This window comes from Prionailurus bengalensis, chromosome A1 (genome assembly GCF_016509475.1).
Source record: "Prionailurus bengalensis isolate Pbe53 chromosome A1, Fcat_Pben_1.1_paternal_pri, whole genome shotgun sequence".
In the NCBI taxonomy this organism is placed as follows: domain Eukaryota; kingdom Metazoa; phylum Chordata; class Mammalia; order Carnivora; family Felidae; genus Prionailurus; species Prionailurus bengalensis.
The window spans coordinates 114,776,524-114,802,987 of record NC_057343.1 but is presented as its reverse complement, the minus strand read 5'-3'; the positions used below and the strand labels follow the sequence as shown (position 1 = coordinate 114,802,987).

At 39.3% G+C, this 26,464-nt stretch overlaps 1 protein-coding gene across 1 annotated transcript in view; it reads left to right on the top strand.

Annotated features, from left to right (window-relative positions):
• The window catches only part of KLHL3 (kelch like family member 3), a 286,330-nt gene that overhangs the window by 101,810 nt on the left and 158,056 nt on the right, over positions 1-26,464 (top strand). The window lies entirely within an intron of this gene.

Below are 26,464 nucleotides of genomic sequence, written 5' to 3'. Positions count from 1 at the left end.
TAACTCATGAAGCATATGCCTTGAACTGGCTCCCTGTATGCCTTTTAATGCAAAAGTACAATGTTACACATTTTTTTTTCTGAAATTTATTGACAAATTGGTTTCCATACAACACCCAGTGCTCATCCCAAAAGGTGCCCTCCTCAATACCCATCACCCACCCTCTCCTCCCTCCCACCCCCCATCAACCCTCAGTTTGTTCTCAGTTTTTAACAGTCTCTTATGCTTTGGCTCTCTCCCATTCTAACCTCTTTTTTTTTTTTTTTCCTTCCCCTCCCCCATGGGTTCCTGTTAAGTTTCTCAGGATCCACATAAGAGTGAAACCATATGGTATCTGTCTTTCTCTGTATGGCTTATTTCACTTAGCATCACACTCTCCAGTTCCATCCACGTTGCTACAAAAGGCCATATTTCATTTTTTCTCATTGCCACGTAATATTCCATTGTGTATATAAACCACAATTTCTTTATCCATTCATCAGTTGATGGACATTTAGGCTCTTTCCATAATTTGGCTATTGTTGAGAGTGCTGCTATGAACATTGGGGTACAAGTGGCCCTATGCATCAGTGCTCCTGTATCCCTTGGATAAATTCCTAGCAGTGCTATTGCTGGGTCATAGGGTAGGTCTATTTTTAATTTTCTGAGGAACCTCCACACTGCTTTCCAGAGCGGCTGCACCACTTTGCATTCCCACCACCAGTGCAAGAGGGTTCCCGTTTCTCCACATCCTCTCCAGCATCTATAGTCTCCTGATTTGTTCATTTTGGCCACTCTGACTGGCGTGAGGTGATACCTGAGTGTGGTTTTGATTTGTATTTCCCTGATAAGGAGCGATGCTGAACATCTTTTCATGTGCTTGTTGGCCATCCGGATGTCTTCTTTAGAGAAGTGTCTATTCATGTTTTCTGCCCATTTCTTCACTGGGTTATTTGTTTTTTGGGTGTGGAGTTTGGTGAGCTCTTTATAGATTTTGGATACTAGCCCTTTGTCCGATATGTCATTTGCGAATATCTTTTCCCATTCCGTTGGTTGCCTTTTAGTTTTGTTGGTTGTTTCCTTTGCTGTGCAGAAGCTTTTTATCTTCATAAGGTCCCAGTAATTCACTTTTGCTTTTAATTCCCTTGCCTTTGGGGATGTGTCGAGTAAGAGATTGCTACGGCTGAGGTCAGAGAGGTCTTTTCCTGCTTTCTCCTCTAAGGTTTTGATGGTTTCCTGTCTCACATTTAGGTCCTTTATCCATTTTGAGTTTATTTTTGTGAATGGTGTGAGAAAGTGGTCTAGTTTCAACCTTCTGCATGCTGCTGTCCAGTTCTCCCAGCAATATTTGTTAAAGAGGCTGTCTTTTTTCCATTGGATGTTCTTTCCTGCTTTGTCAAAGATGAGTTGGCCATACGTTTGTGGGTCTAGTTCTGGGGTTTCTATTCCATTCCATTGGTCTATGTGTCTGTTTTTGTGCCAATACCATGCTGTCTTGATGATGACAGCTTTGTAGTAGAGGCTAAAGTCTGGGATTGTGATGCCTCCTGCTTTGGTCTTCTTTTTCAAAATTCCTTTGGCTATTCGGGGCCTTTTGTGGTTCCATATGAATTTTAGGATTGCTTGTTCTAGTTTCGAGAAGAATGCTGGTGCAATTTTGATTGGGATTGCATTGAATGTGTAGATAGCTTTGGGTAGTATTGACATTTTGACAATATTTATTTTTCCAATCCATGAGCAGGGAATGTCTTTCCATTTCTTTAAATCTTCTTCAATTTCCTTCATAAGCTTTCTATAGTTTTCAGCATACAGATCCTTTACATCTTTGGTTAGATTTATTCCTAGGTATTTTATGCTTCTTGGTGCAATTGTGAATGGGATCCGTTTCTTTATTTGTCTTTCTGTTGCTTCATTGTTAGTGTATAAGAATGCAACTGATTTCTGTACATTGATTTTGTATCCTGCAACTTTGCTGAATTCCTGTATCAGTTCTAGCAGACTTTTGGTGGAGTCTATCGGATTTTCCATGTATAGTATCATGTCATCTGCAAAAAGCGAAAGCTTGACTTCATCTTTGCCAATTTTGATGCCTTTGATTTCCTTTTGTTGTCTGATTGCTGATGCTAGAACTTCCAGCACTATGTTAAACAGCAGCGGTGAGAGTGGGCATCCTTGTCGTGTTCCTGATCTCAGGGAAAAAGCTCTCAGTTTTTCCCCGTTGAGGATGATGTTAGCTGTGGGCTTTTCATAAATGGCTTTTATGATATTTAAGTATGTTCCTTCTATCCCGACTTTCTCAAGGGTTTTTATTAAGAAAGGGTGCTGGATTTTGTCGAAGGCCTTTTCTGCATCGATTGACAGGATCATATGGTTCTTCTCTTTTTTTTTGTTAATGTGATGTATCACGTTGATTGATTTGCGAATGTTGAACCAGCCCTGCATCCCAGGAATGAATCCCACTTGATCATGGTGAATAATTCTTTTTATATGCCGTTGAATTCGATTTGCTAGTATCTTATTGAGAATTTTTGCATCCATATTCATCAGGGATATTGGCCTGTAGTTCTCTTTTTTTACTGGGTCTCTGTCTGGTTTAGGAATCAAAGTAATACTGGCTTCATAGAATGAGTCTGGAAGTTTTCCTTCCCTTTCTATTTCTTGGAATAGCTTGAGAAGGATAGGTATTATCTCTGCTTTAAACGTCTGGTAGAACTCCCCTGGGAAGCCATCTGGTCCTGGACTCTTATTTGTTGGGAGATTTTTGATAACCGATTCAATTTCTTCGCTGGTTATGGGTCTGTTCAAGCTTTCTATTTCCTCCTGATTGAGTTTTGGAAGAGTGTGGGTGTTCAGGAATTTGTCCATTTCTTCCAGGTTGTCCAATTTGTTGGCATATAATTTTTCATAGTATTCCCTGATAATTGTTTGTATCTCTGAGGGATTGGTTGTAATAATTCCATTTTCATTCATGATTTTATCTATTTGGGTCATCTCCCTTTTCTTTTTGAGAAGCCTGGCTAGAGGTTTGTCAATTTTGTTTATTTTTTCAAAAAACCAACTCTTGGTTTCGTTGATCTGCTCTACAGTTTTTTTAGTTTCTATATTGTTTATTTCTGCTCTGATCTTTATTATTTCTCTTCTTCTGCTGGGCTTAGGCTGCCTTTGCTGTTCTGCTTCTAGTTCCTTTAGGTGTGCTGTTAGATTTTGTATTTGGGATTTTTCTTGTTTCTTGAGATAGGCCTGGATTGCAATGTATTTTCCTCTCAGGACTGCCTTCACTGCATCCCAAAGCGTTTGGATTGTTGTATTTTCATTTTCGTTTGTTTCCATATATTTTTTAATTTCTTCTCTAATTGCCTGGTTGACCCACTCATTCGTTAGTAGGGTGTTCTTTAACCTCCATGCTTTTGGAGGTTTTCCAGACTTTTTTCTGTGGTTGATTTCAAGCTTCATAGCATTGTGGTCTGAAAGTAAGCATGGTATAATTTCAATTCTTGTAAACTTATGAAGGGCTGTTTTGTGACCCAGTATATGATCTATCTTGGAGAATGTTCCATGTGCACTCGAGAAGAAAGTATATTCTGTTGCTTTGGGATGCAGAGTTCTAAATATATCTGTCAAGTCCATCTGATCCAATGTCTCATTCAGGGCCCTTGTTTCTTTATTGACCGTGTGTCTAGATGATCTATCCATTTCTGTAAGTGGTGTATTAAAGTCCCCTGCAATTACCACATTCTTATCAATAAGGTTGCTTATGTTTATGAGTAATTGTTTTATATATTTGGGGGCTCCTGTATTCGGTGCATAGACATTTATAATTGTTAGCTCTTCCTGATGGATAGACCCTGTAACTATTATATAATGTCCTTCTTCATCTCTTGTTACAGCCTTTAATTTAAAGTCTAGTTTGTCTGATATAAGTATGGCTACTCCAGCTTTCTTTTGGCTTCCAGTCGCATGATAAATAGTTCTCCATCCCCTCACTCTCAATCTAAAGGTGTCCTCAGGTCTAAAATGAGTCTCTTGTAGACAGCAAATAGATGGGTCTTGTTTTTTTATCCATTCTGATACCCTATGTCTTTTGGTTGGCGCATTTAATCCATTTACATTCAGTGTTATTATAGAAAGATACGGGTTTAGAGTCATTGTGATGTCTGTATGTTTTATGCTTATAGTGATGTCTCTGGGACTTTGTCTCACAGGGTCCCCCTTAGGATCTCTTGTAGGGCTGGTTTAGTGGTGACAAATTCCTTCAGTTTTTGTTTGTTTGGGAAGACCTTTATCTCTCCTTCTATTCTAAATGACAGACTTGCTGGATAAAGGATTCTTGGCTGCATATTTTTTCTGTCTAGCACCCTGAAAATCTCATGCCAATTCTTTCTGGCCTGCCAAGTTTCAAAAGAGAAATCAGTCACGAGTCTTATAGGTCTCCCTTTATATGTGAGGGCACGTTTACCCCTTGCTGCTTTCAGAATTTTTTCTTTATCCTTGTATTTTGCCAGTTTCACTATGATATGTCGTGCAGAAGATCGATTCAAGTTACGTCTGAAGGGAGTTCTCTGTGCCTCTTGGATTTCAATGCCTTTTTCTTTCCCCAGTTCAGGGAAGTTCTCAGCTATTATTTCTTCAAGTACCCCTTCAGCACCTTTCCCTCTCTCTTCCTCCTCTGGGATACCAATTATGCGTATATTATTTCTTTTTAGTGTATCACTTAATTCTCTAATTTTCCCCTCATACTCCTGGATTTTTTTATCTCTCTTTTTCTGAGCTTCCTCTTTTTCCATAACTTTATCTTCTAGTTCACCTATTCTCTCCTCTGCCTCTTCAAGCCGAGCTGTGGTGGTTTCCATTTTGTTATGCATTTCGTTTAAAGCGTTTTTCAGCTCCTCGTGACTGTTCCTTAGTCCCTTGATCTCTGTAGCAAGAGATTCTCTGCTGTCCTGTATACTGTTTTCAAGCCCAGCGATTAATTTTATGACTATTATTCTAAATTCACTTTCTGTTATGTTATTTAAGTCCTTTTTGATCAGCTCATTAGCTGTTGTTATTTCCTGGAGATTCTTCTGAGGGGAATTCTTCCGCTTGGTCATTTTGGATAGTCCCTGGCGTGGTGAGGACCTGCAGGGCACTTCCCCTGTGCTGTGGTGTATAACTGGAGTTGGTGGGCGGGGCCGCAGTCAGACCTGATGTCTGCCCCCAGCCCACCGCTGGGGCCACAGTCAGACTGGTGTGTGCCTTCTCTTCCCCTCTCCTAGGGGCGGGATTCACTGTGGGGTGGTGTGGCTCGTCTGGGCTACTTGCACCCTGCCAGGCTTGTGATGCTGGGGATCTGGCGTATTAGCTGGGGTGGGTAGGCAAGGTGCTCGGGGGCAGGAGGGGCAGGCTTAGATCGCTTCTCCTTAGGTGATCCACTTCAGGAGGGGCCCTGTGGCAGCGGGAGGGAGTCAGATCTGCTGCCGGAGGTTTGGCTCCGCCGAAGCGCAGAGTTGGGTGTTTGCGCGGAGCGAACAAGTTCCCTGGCAGGAACCGGTTCCCTTTGGGATTTCGGCTGGGGGATGGGCGGGGGAAATGGCGCTGGCGAGCGCCTTTGTTCCCCACCAAACTGAGCTCTGTTGTCAGGGGGCTCAGCAGCTCTCCCTCCCTTTGTCCTCCAGCCTTCCCACTTTCCGAGCAGAGCTGTTAATTTATGACCTCCCAGACGCTAAGTCGCGCTTGCTGTCGGAACACAGTCCGCCCGGCCCCTCCGCTTTTGCAAGCCAGACTCGGGGGCTCTGCTTGGCCGGCGAGCCGCCCTTCCGCCCCGGCTCCCTCCCGCCAGTCCGTGGAGCGCGCACCGCCTCGCCGCCCTTCCTACCCCCTTCCGTGGGCCTCTCGTCTGCGTTTGGCTCCGGCGACTCTGTTCTGCTAATCCTCTGGCGGTTTTCTGGGTTATTTAGGCAGGTGTAGATGGAATCTAAGTGATCAGCAGGACGTGCGGTGAGCCCAGCATCCTCCTAAGCCGCCATCTTGCCGCAACTCCCACAATGTTAGACATTTTGGATAGTTTTTTTGTTTAATGGTTATTCTCCACAGTCTCTGCACATTTATTTCTGTATTTAAATGGTTTTTTATTTTTATGTTTTTTTTTTTAATTTTTTTTTTCAACGTTTATTTATTTTTTGGACAGAGAGAGACAGAGCATGAACGGGGTAGGGGCAGAGAGAGAGAGAGACACAGAATCGGAAACAGGCTCCAGGCTCTGAGCCATCATCAGCCCAGGGCCCGACGCGGGGCTCGAACTCACGGACCGCGAGATCGTGACCTGGCTGAAGTCGGACGCTTAACCGACTGCGCCACCCAGGCGCCCCTATTTTTATGTTTTATTAGTGTGTCTTTCTCTGTTCATACAACTCTTTTTTTGGTGGGGGTTTGAGGGTAGAATTTGTGTGTGTGTGTGTGTGTGTGTGTGTGTGTGCGTGTGCACGCGTGTGCATGCGCACCCCTTTTCTCCTTATATTTCATTGTTTTCCTCTTTCTCCCTACTGCATTGTCTTCTCTGTTTCCCCTTTCCTTTACTGGTCCATAACACAGAAAAGTTAAAGCATAGTTTAGGTTATCTGTTATATTTCATTTGGTGCTGTTGGTGTCTTGGCCGGAAAGAGACTCTACAGGCGTTCTAATATACCCCTCTCATTTGACCCATGTTGCACCTTTGCAGTTAATTACTGGTAAAACAGGGACCAGAACCCGTCTTCTGGCTCTCAGATTTCCATGCTCTTTCCACTGTTTTCTGCTGCCTCCTTTTATTTCTTGAATAGATTTTTATTTTTCTTGTTGTTAATTTTAAAAGCAAATGAGTAGAACATTTTCTGTTTCTTTTACATTAAAACATTTTCCTTAATGTATCTTCAGGGAGTCTGTGGCCTTAGTCAAAGTGTTTATGTGAAGGTCCGGGATAGGTCAGGGCCACACTGCAAGCATCCCCTCCCCACCAATAGAACTCTTTCTCCTTTTCCTTAAACCTCTAGGAATACAGATTCTGCAGCTATACTGATGTAAATAATGTCTCACACTTGTTTAGGGCTTGATGATTTTAAAGTACTACCCCATTCATTAATTTATTCAAGAATTTAAGTGTTGACAAAGTGGGCTGTCTTACTTGATCTCTATAGGAGTTCTGTACTCTAGATAGGAATGATACTTTAATTCTGATTTAAAATCATCGCAGTTGAGGGGCAACTGAGTGGCTCAGTCAGTTAAGCGTCTGACTGGCTCAGGTCATGATCTCTCTGGCGGTTCATGGGTTCGAGCCCCTTATTGGGTTCTGTTCTCACAGCTCCGGGCCTGGAACCTGCTTCATATTCTCTCTCTCTCTCTCTCTCTCTCTCTCTCTCTCTCTCTCTCTCTCTCTTTCTGCCCTTCCCCCACTTGCACTATCTGTCTCAAAAATAAACATTAAAAAAAAAATCATGGCAACTGAGACCCAGTGACTTGCACGTGGTTGCATAGTAAGTAGCAAAGCTCGGAGGAAGATTTTTACTTTCTAAACCATACCCAAAGCAATATTTTTTGGTTTACTGGTCATTTCATTTAAAAGAAAATCAATCAAATTAATCATTTGTGTTCCATGAAAACAAATAGAACTAGAGGCTGTGTAAAGATGCATCTTAGACCTCTCCCTAAAGAACAAAGTAGTATATTAACCACAAGAAGCATCAAGAAACAAATGCTAACTCTTTCCAGACTTTTTAAAAAGTGTGATTGGCCTGGTTATTTTATATCATGCAGACTTCTATTCAACTATTCACCCATTCCAAAAAAATAAAATTTCATGGCTGTTGGAGAAATGTTTGCTGTCTTTTAAGATTGGGGATAACATTTGACTTATCCATTCTTCCATTGTATATATTTTTATTTTCTCTGCTGGAAATGGTTTAGCTGTTTTTCCTTGAGTTTGACAATTACCTGAGATCATATGAAGTGTTAGTGGAAAATGTATGCATTTAATTTCCCAGTGCCTAATAGTTACTTTTAAAATCAAGCCAACACAGATTGTCTGAATTGGTTTTGATTTTCTGTGAAGGTTAATGGCTGAGTTTGTCATTATAGGGGTGTTGAGGTTTTTAATTCTTTAAAATAACAATATATTAAATGTATCGAGAAAAGAGAGCTCAACTCTGCCAATAAAAGTATATATATCAGGTTTTAAAGTTTATTTACAAACAGAAACAAAAGTAATCGAAACCATATTGTGCCAATACTAGCATTTGGTGATTTCTTTTGATAATTTTCTTACAGTGGTGCATTCTAAAGCCACGGGGTTGTTTTTAAGATCACATAAGCAAGAAGACATCTGGTATAATTAGGCCTGAAAGCATGACAGTTCTAATTTTTAATGATCTTCACATTTTAAAATTGGATTATTTTAACACGAAAAGAACATTCAAAAAGACATTTGCAAGATTTTTCTTTAGCATTTTAGAGGTTTGCTTCCCAGTTTCTTACCTGTTAGAAATTTCTAGCTCTTTTGCTGTTCTTTTCATATTGTACACATTTTCCTTCATTTCCATGATTATTTTTCTAAGTTTACTTCTTTGTCAAAAGATGCCATGTGACCCACCTCTTCAAGTCAGACACCCCCCTCTCCCTTCTTGGCTTATTTATCCACCACACTATGAATAGCTTCATTTCAGAAGCTGCTCTTAGAGTTAAAATCTTTGCACGGAGGATCAAGCCTGGAATCCAGTAGGATATGAAGGCCACTAAAGAGTCAGAAGGGAGGAGTCAGAAATCTCAGCAGCAGCAGTGACATTAGATGGAGTTGTTCAAAAGATGTATTCAAAATATCACTTTTAGTCCTCTTGTAGAGGTAACAAGAGTGTGTCTTGAAAAGCTGTGGCATTTTCTGGCATATATATTTTGATACTTAAAAAAAACTAGCTTTGCCAAAATCAGAAATTTGATTTAAATATTTTTTAAAAATGTTTATTTTGAGAGAAAAAAAGAGAGCGTGCCATGTGTGTATGTGTGCACAGGGGAAGAACAGAGAGAGAGGGAAAGAGAGAATCCCAAGCAGGTTCTGCTGTGTCAGTGCAGAGCCCAAAGTGAGGTTTGAACTCACGAACCATGAGATCATGGCCTGAGCTGAAATCGAGTCAAGCTGAACAGACTGAACCATGCAGGCTGTAGGATTTTCATAAACCGCTTTGAAACTGACAGCACATAAGCTGCTGAATAAAAATTTTTAAAAAGCCCTCTTAGGGAGCCAAAGCATAAAAGACTCTTAAAAACTGAGAACAAACTGAGGGTTGATGGTTGATGGGGCGGGGCGGGGGTGGGGGGAGGGAGGCAAGGGTGGGTGATGGGTATTGAGGAGGGCACCTTTTGGGATGAGCACTGGGTGTTGTATGGAAACCAATTTGACAATAAATTTCATATTAAAAAAAAGCCAATGAATTAAATCATCTGTATCTAAAGTGGAAAAAAAAAGCCCTCTTCTCTATTTGAAAAGTTATTGATGGAAGAAGGCTATTCCTCATTGTTACAAAAGACTGAAAAGTGAGATTTAGAATAAATTATTTCCTTAGAGTGAGAGTGTTTGAAGGCTTTGAGAAAATAGATTAAAAAATTTTTTTAAATGTTTATTTATTTTTGAGACAGAGAGAGACAGAACATGAACGGGGGAGGGGCAGAGAGAGAGGGAGACACAGAATCCGAAGCAGGCTCCAGGCTCTGAGCTGTCAGCACAGAACCTGACGCTGAGCTCGAACTCATGGACCATGAGATCATGACCTGAGCTGAAGTCTGACACTTAACTGACTGAGCCATCGGGAGCCACTGAGAAAATAGATTTTAGAATATTAAGCATGGTTGAAGATATTTCTGGCATGCCATAATGGATAGACTAGAGACATTTTGAATTATTTTGTAACTCAAACATTCAGTGATAGAGCCCCAGATTTAATTTAATTTATTTTTATTTTTAAGTTTTTAATTCTTGTTAGTTCACATAGTGTTATATTAATTTCAGGTGTATAATATAGTGATTCAACAGTTCCATACATCATGTGGTGCTCATCATGACGAATGCACTCCTTAATCCCTATCACCTATTTCGCCCATTCCCTTACTCCCCTCTCCTTAGCAACCATCAATTTGTTCTCTATAATTAAGAGTCTGTTTCTTGATTTCTCTCTCTCTCTCTTTTCCCCCCTTTGCACATTTGTTTTCTTAAATTTCACATATGACTGAATCATATGGTATTTGTCTCTCTGATGGACTTATTTTACTTAGTGTTCTTATACTCTCTTGCTCCATCTATGTTGTTGTAAAAGGCAAGATTTCATTCTTTTTTAGGGCTGAGTAATAGCCCATTGTATATATGTACCTCATCCTCTTCATCTATTCATCAGTCAGTGGACACTTGGGGTGGTTCCATAATTTGACTATTTTATTTATTTATTTTAAAAAAAATTTTTTTAACGTTTATTTATTTTTGAGACAGAGAGAGACAGAGCATGAACAGGGGAGGGTCAGAGAGAGAGGGAGACACAGAATCTGAAACAGGCTCCAGGCTCCGAGCTGCCAGCACAGAGCCCGACGCGGGGCTTGAACTCACAGACCGCGAGATCATGACTTGAGCCGAAGTCAGATGCTTAACCGATTGAGCCACCCAGGCGCTCCTAATTTGACTATTTTAAATAATGCTGCAATCAATGGAGTGGTCCATGTATCTCCTTGATTTAGTGTTTTTGTGTTCTTTGGGTAAATACACAGTAGATTGCAGGATCGTAGGGTAGTTAGTTCTCTTTTTAACTTTTTGAGGCACTTCCATACTGTTTTCCACAGTGGCTTAACCAGTTTGCATTCCTACCATAGTGCGTGAGTATTCTTTTTTCTCCACATTCTTGTCAGTACCGTTGTTTCTTGTATTGTTGATTTTAGCCATTTTGACAGGTATGATGTGATATCTTGTTGTAGTTTTGATTTGCATTTTTCTGATGGTAAGTGATGATAAATGTCTTTTCGTGTGTTTGTTGGCTATCTGTATGTCTTCTTTGGAGAAATGTTCATGTCTTCTGCCCATTTTTTTCTTCTGCCTGTTTTTTTTTTTTTTAGTGGATTATTTGTTTTCTGGGTATTGAATTTTATAAGTTCTTTTTTAATTTTTTTAATATTTTTATATGAAATTTGTTGTCAAATTGGTTTCCATACAACACCCAGTGCTCATCCCAACAGGTGCCCTCCTCAATGTCCATCACCCACTTTCCCCTCCACCCCACCTCCCATCAACCCTTAGTTTGTTCTCAGTATTTAAGAGTCTCTTATGGTTTGATCCTCACGTCACCTGAAGATAGGGTAAAGATACTCATTAACTTTGGTTTTGATAAACTAAATATGCATGAAGTCATTTCTGGGATAACTACCAAAAGAGCAAAACCTGTGGGTTGTTTCCAAAATCCTTCAGTAGATGAATAAAAAGGAATGATAAAATACTCATTCTCTGCAAGTGAAGAGTTATCGAAGCAACAGGGATGACCTGTGGGTTTTTGAATTTGGCAACCAGGTCAATGATAATATTCTTAGCTGAAGTAGGCGGCAAGAGGAAGAGAAAGTTTGGAAGGAAGATGGTGTGTTCCCCGTGTGGGACAAGTTGAATTTGAGGTGTTCGAGGGACAGCTGAGTGGAGATGACCTGGAGACAGCCTTTGAGTTTCCTCAAGGAGATGCAGGGCTAAGGCAGTGGGTTTTGTTTGGTTTGGTTTCGAGAGCTTCTTTTTAAGCTAAAGTGATTCTTTGTTTTTTTATTTTCCCTGAACTTAAGAATGTGTCTAACTATTTTGAGTTAATCTTGGGTATATTATCCTGATACACATTTTTAACAGACTTTTCCAGTATCACTTGGGTGAAAGTTGTGAAATTGTTGTCTCTGGAAGCCTTTGAAAAAGTAAGGTGCTTTTCTACTTTAAGATGTTTGAATTTACCCCCCATCTAGAGCGCTGGATTTCTCCTAGTATAAGCAAAATTGTTTTTTGGTTTGTTGTTGTTTTTGTTGTTGTTGTTGTTATTGCTGTTGTTGTATGTAGGAATTTATTCTCTACTCTTCTCTGCCATCTGGTGGCTTGTGAATGGAACATTGCATTTGGAAGGAAGACAAGGAATTTGAGGTATTTTGGGATATATAACTTACTAAAGAGAAGAAATATATGGTTGTGTGTGTTTAACTTTGAAACCACCAAATCACAGCAATAGTTTTAGGGCACAGAAATTTGCCTGTGGTATTTTTTGGATTTGCTACCCTCTCTTCTCTTACCTGCCTTGCTTTGCTTCACAACATCTGGAATTTTCAACCCCATATGTAGTGCTAAGTAAATTGAGTAATCAAAGTTAAATTTCCTTCTGCACTTAATTAAATTATTGTTGGCCTTGTGACCTGTATGAATGTATGGTCTCCTTTAGTGCCCACCTGGAGGCATCCTTCTCCTCTTCTATCTCTGTAGCCTTGTGGTAGATGGAGTAACACCCTCCACAAATATGTCCATGTCTTAATCCCCAGCCCTATGAATGTGGTACATTCCAAGGCAGAAAGTGCTTTTAGATACGATTAAGGCCAAGGACCTTGAGGTAGGGAGACTATTTTGGATTGTCCGGGTGCGCACAGTCTAATCATATGAGCCCCTCTCCTGGTTGCAGTTGGACAGTGAGAGAAAGAGGAGTGGGAGAAAGGTAGATGGGACAGTGAAAAAAGTGTGAAAGGAACTAGACTCACTGTTGCTGGCTTTGTGGATTGAGGGAGGGGGTCATGAGCCAAGGAATTGAGTGGCCTCTAGAAAGAAATGGTTTGTCCTCTCTAGCCTCCAGAAAAGAGTGCAGACCTATTAACAACTTAATTTTAGCCTAGTGAAACTGGCATCAGACTTCTTACACACAAGAATGTAATTTGGTAGAATTGGAGCTGGAAGTCTGGATTTTGAGGAGTGTGGAGCTAGCCTGAATCTGATCTAGTGGCAAACCTAGAGACCTAGGGGCTAGTTGATAATAAACTAATTTCTTTGGCAAGTTTATTGATGCTCTTCTCTTTCCAGGTTATACTGTGACCCTGTAAGCACCCATCTACCCTATTATTTTCACCCTCCTGTTTTTCTAGGTTTTGTTGCAGCTTTCTTTTCCACCTTTTCCCTCCTCTTTTTTTTTTAATGTTTATTTATTTTTGAGAGAGAGACAGACAGACAGACCATGAACGGGGGAGGGGCAGAGAGAGGGATACGCAGAATCCCAAGCAGACACCAGGCTCTGAGCTGTGGGCACAGAGCCCCACGCAGGGCTCACGAACTGCGAGATCATGACCTGAGCTGGAGTCGAATGCTTAATCGACTGAGCCACTCGGGCCTCCCTTCCCTCCTCTTTTTTTTGACTAAAGGCAATAGTTTGAAGCAGATTTAGTTCTTTTATAAATATTCTTTGAATTCCTGTCATGTGAGGGACAGTTCACATTCCTTGACACTGAAAATCTCATAATTTAGTGGGGGAAACAGCAAATAAATACTGCAAATCTGTCTGATAAAAGCAGTAATAGGAGTGAGCATGTGATAGATGCATGTAACCTAGCCAACAAATTTAGGGGGCTGACTGATCCTTTTAATTCATTATCACATATCATAACTGGGAACTCCAAACTTCCTGGAAATCCTACTAAATTTTCCAGAAATCTTATATTGATCCCACCACTCTCAGAAATGGCTGTTTCTCATCTTTTCTTTTCATAAGCCTTCTTAATTTCTTCCTTATGGTGGTTTAAAATATGTCCACAAATTCTTTAATAATCTTCCTTTTAAGAGATGGAAACAAAGTCCCTTCCCCTTTGAATATGGGCTGGATCTAGTGATTCATTTCAAACAAAGTAATATGGAAGAAATGGAAGAAGTGACACTGTGTGTGTGTGCATGTGTGTATAAAATTGTCACATTGTACACTTTAAACATATTACCATTTTATTTGTCAGTTATACCTTCAAAACAGTTAGAAAAAAAAGTGATTATGAAGGGCTTGTGAGACAAGGTCACAAAAAGTAGTGTGGATTCTCATGCTTGCTCTCCCTCCTTTGGATCATTCACCCTGGAGGAAGCCAACTGCCATGTAAAAAGCATCTCTTTGGAGAGGGCCATGTAGCAAGGATGAGGCCAACGGCTTAAAGCCTTGTGGATGAGTTGTCTTGGAAGTAGATCCTCCAGCCCTGGCTGATATCTTGGTGACAAACTTTAGCAAACCCTGAACCATAGTCACCAGGTAAGCCAGCTGCAAATTCTTGACTCACAGAAAGTATGAGATAATTAATATTTGTTGTTTTAAGCTGCTGAGTTTGGGACTAATTTGCCATGGGAAACTACTACAGATCTCAGTCACTGAAAGTGGATTTCTTCCATAACAAAGACGTAAAAATGCGCTTGGAGGGACTTTGCAGGAAAATGTTAAAGAAAAATTGAAGCATGTTGAGGAGTCTGTTTGAAGAAGCCTCATGGATTTTCAGGAGACTGTGGGTAAAGGCTTGAAGAAAAGTAACAAAAATATTACTGGAAATGGAAAGAAAGGGGATCCTTTTTATATAGAAGTGGAAAGTTTAGCAACATTGTCTGTCAGCTGTGTTAATATGGAATGTAGCAAATGTACCCAAAGAGCTGTGGTTTAATTAAGGAAATTGCCAGGCTGAATGTTGAAGATGCTGCCTGGTTCCTTCTTAAAGTTTCTGCTTATGGTCAAATGTTGAGAGAAGAGAGGTATGGTAAAGGAAAGATGGTTAAACATGAAGGAAGCAGGACTTAGTAGTCTCAAAATGTTTCACCATCTTCAGAAAGTAGATAATGCCAAATTTAAGAATTGGCTTCTGGGCAAAGATCAAAATCCAGGAAACTGTGAGGAAAATGAGCTAATGAGCTGCTGAGTTTTGGCAGGGATAATTTTATTTTATAGCAATGTAATCGTTCTACTTCATCGTCCTTACTCTAAGTTGATCACCTTGCCTCAGACTCCATGGAGAAGATCACAGCCCTTTCTCATCTGCCTAACACCATGTGAAGTTTGCTGACATATATGCCTAGCTCTCTGCCTCCTCCTCATTGAAATGAATGCACACCAGCCTCTCTATTAGTGCTTTTTAATCCATTCCCATTTCAAGGACTTTAATTCAACAACAGACATTTCTCTCTTTCATTATCAGTTTCTCCCTCTGTATTGATTCATTCTCATCAACAAACATGCTCTGTTGTCTGTCATCTTATGAAAACAAACCTTCTTTTTATCCATATCTCTCAGTAGCCATTAATTACCCCATCTCTGCAGTGGTTTACAGTAAAACTTCTTGGATGCTACTTCATTTCTCATTCCCTTTCAGTCCACCCCATTTGCCTTCTGTCTCCATTATTCCTCTAAACGTTGGTCCACATCACAAATCACCTTCATCCTACCCAACCCAGTGGGTTCTATTCTAATCTCAGTTAATCTCTCAGCAGTATTTGCTTTAGGTTACACCTCTCTTTTTAAAAAAATGTTTTATTTTGAGAGAAAGAGAAAGTGTTTGTGCAAGTGGGGGAGTGGCATAGAGAGAGGGGGAGAGATACAATCTCAAGCAGGTTTCATGTTCAGCACGGAGCTCGATGCGGGGCTCCATCTCACAACTGTGAGATCATGACCTGAACCGAAATAAAGAGTTGGACGCATAACTGAGCCACCCAGGCGGCTCTCCCTTATTCTTTTAAACAGCTTTATTGAAATATAACTTACATACCATATGATTCATGTATTTAAATTATACAATACAGTGTTTTTAGTACATTCATAGGATTGTGCAGCCATCACCACAATCTAATGCTAGAACATTTTTGTCCCCTCAGAAGAAACCTTGTACTTATATGCAATCACTCCTCATTTACCCCTCTTCTGTCCCAGCGCTAAGCAACTACTAATCTACTTTCTGTTTCTGTAGGTTTGCCTTTTCTTGACATTTCATATAAATGGATTCTTATAATATGTGGTCTTTTGTGTCTGACTTATTTCACTCACAAAAGCGTTTTCAAGTTTATCCATGTCATACCACGTATGTCAGTCCTTCATTCCTTTTTATTGCCAAATAATATCTCATTGTGTGGATATGCCACATTTTACTTAGCCATTCATCAGTTAATAGACATTTAGGTTGTTTTCCCTTTGGGATTCTTTTGATAATAATGCTGCTCTAAACATTTGTGTTTAGCTTTTTGCATGGACATATGTTTTCATTTCTCTTGGAAAAATACCTAGGAGTGGGATTGCTGGGTCATATGGTAACTATGTTTAGCCTTTTAAAGAAACACCACACTAAAATTTTCTAAAGTGGTGTACCATTCTACATTCCCACCAGCAATGTATGAAAGTTCCAATTTTTCCACACCTTTACCAACATTTGGTTATCTTTTATATTATAGCAATCTCCTATAGACTGAATGTCTGTATCTTCCCTCAAATTCATATATCCCTCATTTCCAGTGTGATGGTATTTGGAGATGGGGCCTTTGTAGGTAGTCAGGATTCATATAGGTCATGAGGGTGGAGCCCCATCACGATACTGATTCCCTTGTAAGAGAATGAAGAGATCAGGACTCTCTCTGTCTCAGCCATATGAGGATACCGGCAAAAGGCTGTGCTCCAGGAAGAGGGCCCTCACCAAGCCACCCAGTCTATGGTATTCTGTTACAGCAATCTTCATTTTTTTTTTTTTTATATTTAAATTCAAGTTAGTTAACATCCAGTGTAGTCTTGGCTTCAGGAGTATAAACCAGTGATTCATCTCTTATATATGATACCCAGTGTTCATCCCCAAAAGTGCCCTCCTTAGTGCCCATCACCCATCTAGCCCAACCCCCATCCACCTCCACTCCAGCAACCCTCATTTTGTTCTCTGTATTTACAAGTCTCTTGTGTTTTGCCTCCCTGTCTGCTTTTATCTTTTTTTACTTCCCTTGCCCTACATTCATCTGTTGTGTTTCTAAAATTCCACATCTGAATGAAATTATATGATACCTGTCTTTCTCTGATTTACTTTGCTTAGCATAATACCCTCTAGTTCCATCCACATTGTTGCAAATGGCAAGATGTCAGTACTTTTTATTGCCAAGTAGTATTCCATTGTGTATATATACCACATCCTCTTTATCCATTCATCAGTCAATGGACATTTGGGCTTTTTCCATAATTTGGTTGTTGTTGATAGTAAGAAGCCCTCATTCTTGAAACACTTCCCAGTTTTAGCTTTGAAGGCATCACACCTTCCTATTTTTTTCTCCTATCTCAGTTGCTGCTCTTTCTCAGTCTCTCTTGTGTGTTTACTTTATCTTCCTCCTCTTCATTAAATGTTGGATGTCACAGGGCTCTTTCTTGAGATATCTTTTCTATACACTCTTACTATGTCATCTTGTCTTATGTTTTTAAATACTATGTGTAAATTGCTTCCAAATTTTTATCTTTAGCTCTGACACTTCCTTTATCTCCATACCCCTATATCCAATTGTTTACTTAATGACTCTTCCTAGATATATAATAGGGATTTCAACTTTAACATGTCTAAAACAAAACTCATGGTTTTCACCCAAAGACCTGCCTCCTCTCCCAGTCTTACAAATTTTATTAAATGGAATTATTGTCCACCTTGTTGCACAAGTCAGAAGCCTAAGGGCCATTCTTGATTACTCTTGTTCTCCTATACCCTATATCAAGTGTATTAGCAAGTTACACTACCACCCTAGTGTATTTGAATTTATCCTTTCTTTTGTCTATACCAGCTTGGTTGTAAACATTAGTACCTGTTCACTGGATGGCTACAGTAGATCTCTACTTGTTTCCTCGCCTCTATTCTACATTCTGTGATTCATATAGCAACCAGTCATCTTTTAAATTTTTAAGATATCACATCATGTTACTTCCTTGTTTAAAATCCTCCATTGGTTTCTATTGATCTTAAAATCTAAATTTGTTTGCCTGACCTATGAGACCCTCTGTGATTTGGCCCTTGCCAGATCTCTGCCCTCATTACCTACCACTCTTCTCTGTCACTAGTATCCATCCCAGTGGCTTTCTTTCTTCCATGGGGCTTTTACACTAGTTCTTTCCTCTGCTTGGAAAGTTCTTCCCCTAGATCTTCACATGGCTGACTTGTTGTCATTTATGTTTCAGTACCTGTCATTCCTAATGTTTGGTTGTGTTTGTTTTTTGGCTGCTCTTCTAACACCCCCTCCACTAACTGTAAAACCCTTGGGCTTTGTCTGACTCATTCAGGGATGCATTCCCAGAACTTAACAGGATGTCTGGTAGACTCTCTTTAAATATCTATTTAAAAATATATTATTATTTTTTGAGATTTGATTGCCATATAATATTATATTAGTTTTAGGTGTACAACATAGTAATTTGACTAGGTTTATATTATGAAATGATAACAATAAGATTAGTTAACATACATCACTATACATAGTATTTTTTTTCCTGTGATTAGAACTTTTAAGATAACTCTCTTAGCAGCTTTAAAATATACAGTACAGAGTCTATTTCTGAGGGGCGAAGATGGCAGAGCAGCATGGAAGTTCTCTGCCTCTCTTATCCATGAAATGCAATAGATCAACATCAAACCATTTTCACACCCAGAAAATTGATCCGAGGATTAACACAATAATCTGCATAACTTGAGCCACAGGACTCAGCAGTTATGTGGCACAGAGAGGTGAACTGGGAAAGAAAGAAGCTGCAGAGGGTAGGGAGCAGTATTTGCAGAGAGAGGACAGAGAAAGGAGGGAGAGTACAGGAAAAGCAGTCCCCCTGAAGGTAGCTGGAGAGAAAGAGAAAGAGCGGAAGCACCCATATTCACCTGAACAAGAAAAGGAGAAAGGAGAGGGTTTTCAATATCATTAGGACTCTATAAACAGGGCAGAGCAGCATTGGAAATTCCTCAGCCCAATACCCAGCAGTGCTGTGTTGTGAAGGGTGAATCCCAGGAGATGGCAGCGAGGTCTGAGGGGTCCTCAGGCCTCACAGGGAGAAATGGTTCCCCTACTACCCTGCTAGGAGGGCATTTAGTGGAGGCTGTATGGCCTCCCCACAGGCAAAGATCCCAGCGGACCCCAGAGAACACGATTGCTTGTATTGGAAAACACCAGGGTGCGGTGAAACCTGATGCAGGTTTTGTGTTGTGATTTACAGTAATCCCTGAAATGCTGCCACTAGGAGATCCCGCAAACTTACTCTGGGGTAAGCTGGCATCCAGTCACAACCTCTGAGCCTCTGCAGCAGCGTGATCACAGGAACATTCCCGGGGGCAAGCTGGCATCCGACCATTGCTCAGAGAGAACCTCCCCCAGAGGGTCAGAGTGGGTTCAATCCGCAGGGCCCTCAGAAGTAAGGGGTTTGGAACACAACCCCATCTGAGGTGCCACCTGGCAGACTGATGGTTTGGACGCAGACAGTATAGAAGCAAGGAGTGGAAGGAAGCTGGAGACAGAGGATGGGCGCTTTATTGCTGGTGGGTAGAGCACAGAGTTCTGTTGCTAGAGACTGGGAAGCGGGGTGATGCCATTTTCACCTCTCCCGTGCATGTACACACACGTGCACATGTACCACACAAATCCACCCCTTTACACTAAGCAGTGCCACCTAGTGGAGAACGGAGCCTATACCAAGCACCCTCAAACTGCACCAACCAAGCCCTAGAGGACCACCACAAGTCTCTCCTCCTGCTTAGTGTACAGACTCTAAAGTACTTCATAGATTGACTTTTAGGGGAAGCTAGATATAATTTCATTCTGTTTGCTGGTCCATCTATTCATTTTTTGTTTTGTGTTTTCTTTTTTTTTCTTTTTCTTTCTTATTCCTGGATCCAGAAAGAAAAAAAAATATTTTCCATTTTTATATAAAGTTAAAAAATTTTTTACTATTCTTTTTGGAAATTTATTTTTTTATTCTATTTTATCTTCTCCAATTCATTTTATTCTGTTTTGTTGTATACATTTTCTTACTTTTTAAACATTTTCTTTTTCTTTTCTTTTCTTTCCTTTCCCTTTTTTTCATTCAAACTTCTTTCAACAACCAGACCAAAACATACCTAGGATCTAGCTTCCTTTATTTGATTTTTTGTGTTGTTTTTAACCTTTTTAATTTTAATTTTTTATTTTATTCTTTTTCTTCCTCTAAAATGACAAAATGAAGGAATTCACCCCAAAAGAAAGAGCAGGAAGAAACGACAGCTAGGGACTTAACCAACACAGATACAAGCAAGATGTCTGAACCACAATTTAGAATCATGATAATAAGAATACTAGCTGGAGTTGAAAATAGATTAGAATCCCATTCTGCAGAGATAAAAGAAGCAAATTCTAGTCAGGATGATATTAGAAACTCAATGAATGAGATGCAATCTTGAATCAATGGGACAGCAACAAGGATGGATGAAGCAGAGCAGCGAATCAGTGATGTAGAAGACAAAATCATGGAGAATAATGAAGCAGAAAAAAAGAGGGAAACTAAGGCAAAAGAGTATGATATAAGAATTAGAGAAATCAGTGTTTCACTAAAAAGGAATAATAGCTGAATCATAGGAGTTTCAGAAGACAAAGAGAGAAAAAGGGGTAGAAGGTTTATGCGAGCAAAATATAGCAGAAAACTTTCCTAACCTGGGGAAAGACATGGACATCAAAATCCAAGAAGCACAGAGAACTCCCATTAGACTCAACAAAAACTGACCAAAATACACAGACAAGGAAAGAATTATGAAAGCAAGGGTAAAAAAGTCCTTAACCTATACGTGTAGATCAGGTTTGCAGCAGACCTATCCACAGAAACTTAGCAGGCCAGAAAGGGTGGCAGGATGTATTCAACATGCTGAATTGGAAAGATATGCAGCCAAGAATTCTTTATGCAGCACAAGGCTGTCATTCAAAATAGAAGGAGAAACAAAAATTTTCCCAGACAAACAAAAGCTAAAGGAATCTGTGACCACTAAACCAGCCCTGAAAGGAATTCTAAGGAGGACTCTCTGAGAGGAGAAAAGACAAAACAAAACAAAAAAGACCAAAAGGAACAAACACTAGAAGGGACCGGAGAAGACCACCAGAAACTCTGCAGGCAACACAATGGCAATAAATTTGTATCTTTCAATACTCATTCTAAATGTCAATGGATTAAATGCTCAAATCAAAAGACATAGGGTAACAGAATGGATAAGAAAACAAGACCCATCAAATGCTGTTTACAAGAGACCCATTTTAGACCTAAAGACACGTTCAGATTGAAAGTAAGGGGATGGAGAACATCTATCATGCTAGTGGTTGCCAAAAGAAAACTGCAGTAGCCACACTTATATCAGACAACCTGCTTTTAAAATAAGGACTGTAACAAGAGATGGAGAAGGGCATTATATCATAATTAAGGGGTCTCTCCACCAAGAAGATCTAACATCTGTAAACATTTATGCCCCATCATGAAAGCACCCAAATATATAAATCAATTGATCAAAACATACAGAAACTCATTGATAATACCATAATAGTAGGGGACTTCAACACCCCACTTAGAGCAATGGACAGATCATCTAAATAGAAAATCAACAAGGAAACAATGCCTTTGAATGACACACTGGACCAGATGGACTTAACAGATATATTCAGAACATTTCATCCTAAAGCAGCAGAATACACATTCTTCTCGAGTGCACATGGGACATTCTCCAGAATATATCACAAACTGGGTTCCAAATCAGCTCTTAACAACTTCCAAAAGATCAAGATCATACCGTGCATATTTTCAGACCACAACGCTATGAAACTTGAAATCAACCATGAGAAAAAATTTGGAAAGACAAGAAATACTTGGAGATTAAAGAACATCTTACTAAAGAATGAATGGTTTAACCAAGAAATTAAAGAGGAAATTAAAAAGTACATGGAAGCCAATGAAAAGGGTAACACAACAGTCCACAACCTCTGGGATGCAGCAAAGGTGGTCATAAGAGGGAAGTATATAGCAATACAAGCCTTCCTTAAGAAGGAAGAAAGTTCTCAGATATACAACCTAACCCTACACCTTAAATAGCTGGAAAAAGAACAGCAAATAAAACCCAAAACAAGCAGAAGACAGGAAATAAAGATTAGAGCAGAAATTAATGCTATTGAAATAATAATTTAAAAAGACAACAACAGAACAGATTGATGAAACCAGGAAATGGCTGTTTGAAAGAACTAACAAGATTGATAAACCCCTAGACAGTATGATCAAAAAGAAAAAGGAGGGAGGGAGGAGAGGGTGGGTGATGGGTATTGAGGAGGGCACCTTTTGGGATGAGCACTGGGTGTTGTATGGAAACCAATTTGTCAATAAATTTCAGAAAAAAAAAAATAAAAAAAAATAAATAAACATTAAAAAAAAAAAAAAAGAAAAAGAAAAAGGAAAGGGCCCAGATAAATAAAATTGTGAATGAAAGAGGAGAGATCATAGCCAACACTGCAGAAGTACAAACAATAATAAGATGATATTAGGAGCAATTATATGCCAATATTGGGCAATCTGGAAGAAATGGACAAATTCCTAGAAACATGTAAACTACCAAAACTGAAACAGAAAGAAATAGAGAATTTGAACAGACTGATAACCAGTAAAGTAGTTGAATTAGTAATCAAAAACCTCGCAAAAAACAAGAGTCCAGGGCTGGATGGCTTTCCAGGGGAATCCTACCAAAAATTTAAAGAAGAGTTAACTCCGCTTCTTTGAAGCTGTTCCAAAAAATAGAAATGGAAGGAAAACTTCCAGACTCATTCTTTGAGGCCAGCCTTACCTTGATCCCCAAACCAAAAACCCCACTAAAAAGGAGACATATAGACCAATTTACTAAAAAGGAGACATATAGACCAATTTACCTGATGAACATAGATGCAAAAATTATTAACAAGATAGGAGCCAACTGGATCCAACAATGCATTAAAAGGATTATTTACCTTGATCGAGTGGGATTTATACCTGGGATGCAAGGCTGGTTCAATATCCACAAACCAATCAATGTGATAGTTCACATTACTAAAAGAAAGGACAGGAACCACATGATCCTCTCAATAGATGCAGAGAAAGCATTTGATAAAATACAGCATCCTTTCTTGATAAAACCCTCAAGAAAGTAGGGATAGAAGGATCATACTTCAAGGTTATAAAAGCCATTTATACATATATCCATCGCTAATATCATCCTCAGTGGCAAAAAACTGAGAGCTTTCTCCTTAAGGTCAGGAACATGTCAGGAATGTCCACTTTCATCACTGTTAGTCAACATAGTACTGGAAGTCTTAGCCTCAGCAATCAGACAATGCAAAGAAATAAAAGGCATCCAGATCGGCAAGGTGGAAGTCAAACTTTCACTCTTTGCAGACAACATGGTATTCTATATGGAAAACTCAAAGATTCCACCAGCAAACTGCTAGAACTGATTCATGAATTCAGCAAAGTCACAGGATATAAAATCAATGCACAGAAATCAGTTGCATTTCTATACACCAATAGCGAAGCAGCAGAAAGGGAAATGAAGGAATTGATCCTATTTATAATTGCACCAAAACCCATAAAATACCTAGGATACACCTAACCAAAGATCTAAAGTATACAGTACAGTATTGTTAACTATAGTCATCATGTTGTACTTTATATCCACAGCACTTATTTATCTTATAACTAGAAATTTGTACCTTTCACCCACCTTAATCTGTTTTATCCCTTCTCTCCCCACTTCCTTTGTCTAGCAACCAGTCTGTTCTCTGTATCTTTGAGGTTATTTTCCTAAGATTCCACATATGAGATTATATAGTATTGTTGTTTTGTGTTTTTGTTTTGTTTTGTTTTTGGTCTGACTTAGTTCAGTTAGCATATTGCCCTCAAGTCCATTCATGTTATTTCAACATAATATCCTTCTTTTTATGGCTGAAAAATATTCCACCGTATATATATATATACCACATTTAAAAAATCCATTCAAAAATCAGTGGACATTTAGTTTATTTCCATGTCTTGGTTATTATAAATAATGCTACAAGGAATGTTAGGGTACAGATACCTTTTAGAGAGTGATTTCATTGCCTTCAGATAAATACCCAGAAGTAGAATTACTAGATCATATGGGTAGTTCTTTTGTTAATTTTTTAAGGAACCTCTATGCTGTTTTCTATAGTGGCTGTACCAAAACAGTGCTCAAGAGTTCCTTTTTCTCCACATTGTTGGCAACACTTGTTATTTCTTGTCTTTTAGATATTAGCCATTCTAACAGGAGAGGGGTGATAGCTCCCTTTGGTTTAGATTTGCATTTTCATGATCATTAGTAATGTTGAGCACTTTTTAATTTGCTGTTCATGTGTTGAACAAACACCTGTTGGCTATTTGTATGTCATCTTTAACAAAATTTTTATTTAGATTCTTTGCCCATTTTTATTATTTAAAAAAAATTTTTTAAATTAAAAAATTAAAATTAAAATTTATTTTTGAGAGACAGTGTACATGCACATGTGGCATGAGTGGGGGGAGGGCCAGAGGGAGAGGGAGAGAGGGAATCTTAAGCAGGCTCCACACCCAGTGAGGGCTGACACAGGGCTCAATCCCACAACCCTGAGATCATGACTTGAGTCAAAATCAAGAGTTGGGTGTTTAACCGACTGAGCCACCCAAACTCCCTTCTTTGCCCATTTTTAAATTGGGTTTTTTTCTATTGAGTTGTATGAGTTCTTTATGTATTTTGTATAACCCTTATCAGATATATGATTTGTGAATATTTTCTCCCATTCCATAGGTTGCCTTTTCATTTTTTGATGAAATCAACAGAAACTTTTTTGTTTGATGTACTCCCACTTGTTCATTTTTGCTTTTGGTGTCAAATCCCAAAAATTATTGTCAACACGGATGTTAAGGAGCTTGCCTTCTGTGTTTTTTTTTCTAGGAGTTTTATGGTTTCAGGTCTTACATTCAATCTTTAATCCATTTTGAGATTATCTTTATGTATGGTTTAGGGCACTGGTCCAGTTTCATTCTTTTGCCTGTGGCTGTCCAGTTTTCTCAACACCATTTATTAAAGAGATTATCCTTTCCCCATTGTATAATCTTGGCTCTTTTGTCATAAATTAATTGATCATATATGCATGGGTTTATTTTTGGGCTCTCTGATTTATTCCATTGATCTTTGTGTCTGTTTTCATACCAGTATCATACTGTTTTAATTACTGTAGCTTTGTAATAGAGTTTGAAATCAGGAATTATGCTGCTTCTAGCTTGTTCTTTCCCTAGACTGCTTTGGCAATTCACAGTTTTCTGTGGTTTCGTACAAAATTGGGGATTGTTTGTTCTATTTCTGTGAAAAATATCTTTGCAATTTTGTTTGGGATTATGTTGAATCTGTAGATTCCTTTGGGTAGTATGGACATTTAACAATCCATGGTCATGGAATATCTTTGCATTTTATTTGTGTGATCTTCAGTTTTTGTCATCAGTAGCTTATGATTTTCAATGTACAGGTCTTTTACTTATTTGGCTAAGTTTAGTCCTAGGTATTTTATTCTTTTTGATACAATTATAAATAGGACTGTTCACTTTAGAATGTTTATAACAAATTTAAAAATTTTCATGTACCTACCCACAAATAGTTTCTTGTGGATGGCGAATGTCAAAAATTGAAGAGATTATCATTAAAAATTCTTTAGCAATAATTGCATGTGGCCATTTCAATTATAACCTGTTTACATTCTTCCTTCTTTTCTTCATTTTTAAATAATTTAATTTAAACAATTAAGTAGGGCCAAGCCAACTAGGCATTTGCATTAGAGTTGGGTGAGAGGGGGAAGGGGCTATCTGACATGGGGTATCAGAACATGAGTGGAGCGAGGAGGGAGTCTATGAGGGGGAAGAAGAGAGCAGCCTGTTTGGTTGTTGGAAGCTCGAGAGAGGTGAAGAGGTCACTGGCACAGGATGATGGTGACAGCAGTGATCTTGCATAAGAATTTGGAGCTTGAGTGAGAAGAAGAATAAGGTATTTAGTTTGGGAGGTGGTAGCTCACTAATAAACATTGGCTACCTAAGTGGGGTGTGAAGAGTGATTGCTGGCCTGGCACCATCTGTCAGAGCTTGATTGGGGTGGGGGAGAGAATGTGTGCAGAAGGCTGGAGTCACCTGGCACAGGGTATTGAAGCCCAGTAGGATTAGGGGGGCATCCATATGAGAGGGGCATGTGGCAGCAGTGATGGGCCAATAATGTATCAGAATCTGAACAGGGTAAGGAGGACTTCTTTGTGAGATGATGGTGGCAGGGTGGGAAGTTGATTACATACAGGCAGGATTGAGTCAATAACTAAATATATTGAGGATAATAGCAGCCAAGTTTTTCACTGTTAGAGGAGAGAGTTCTAAATATGAAATAGGAAAAAAAACTTCAATAATTCTGTATTACTGGATTGGAATTGGAGGTAGTGATGTGA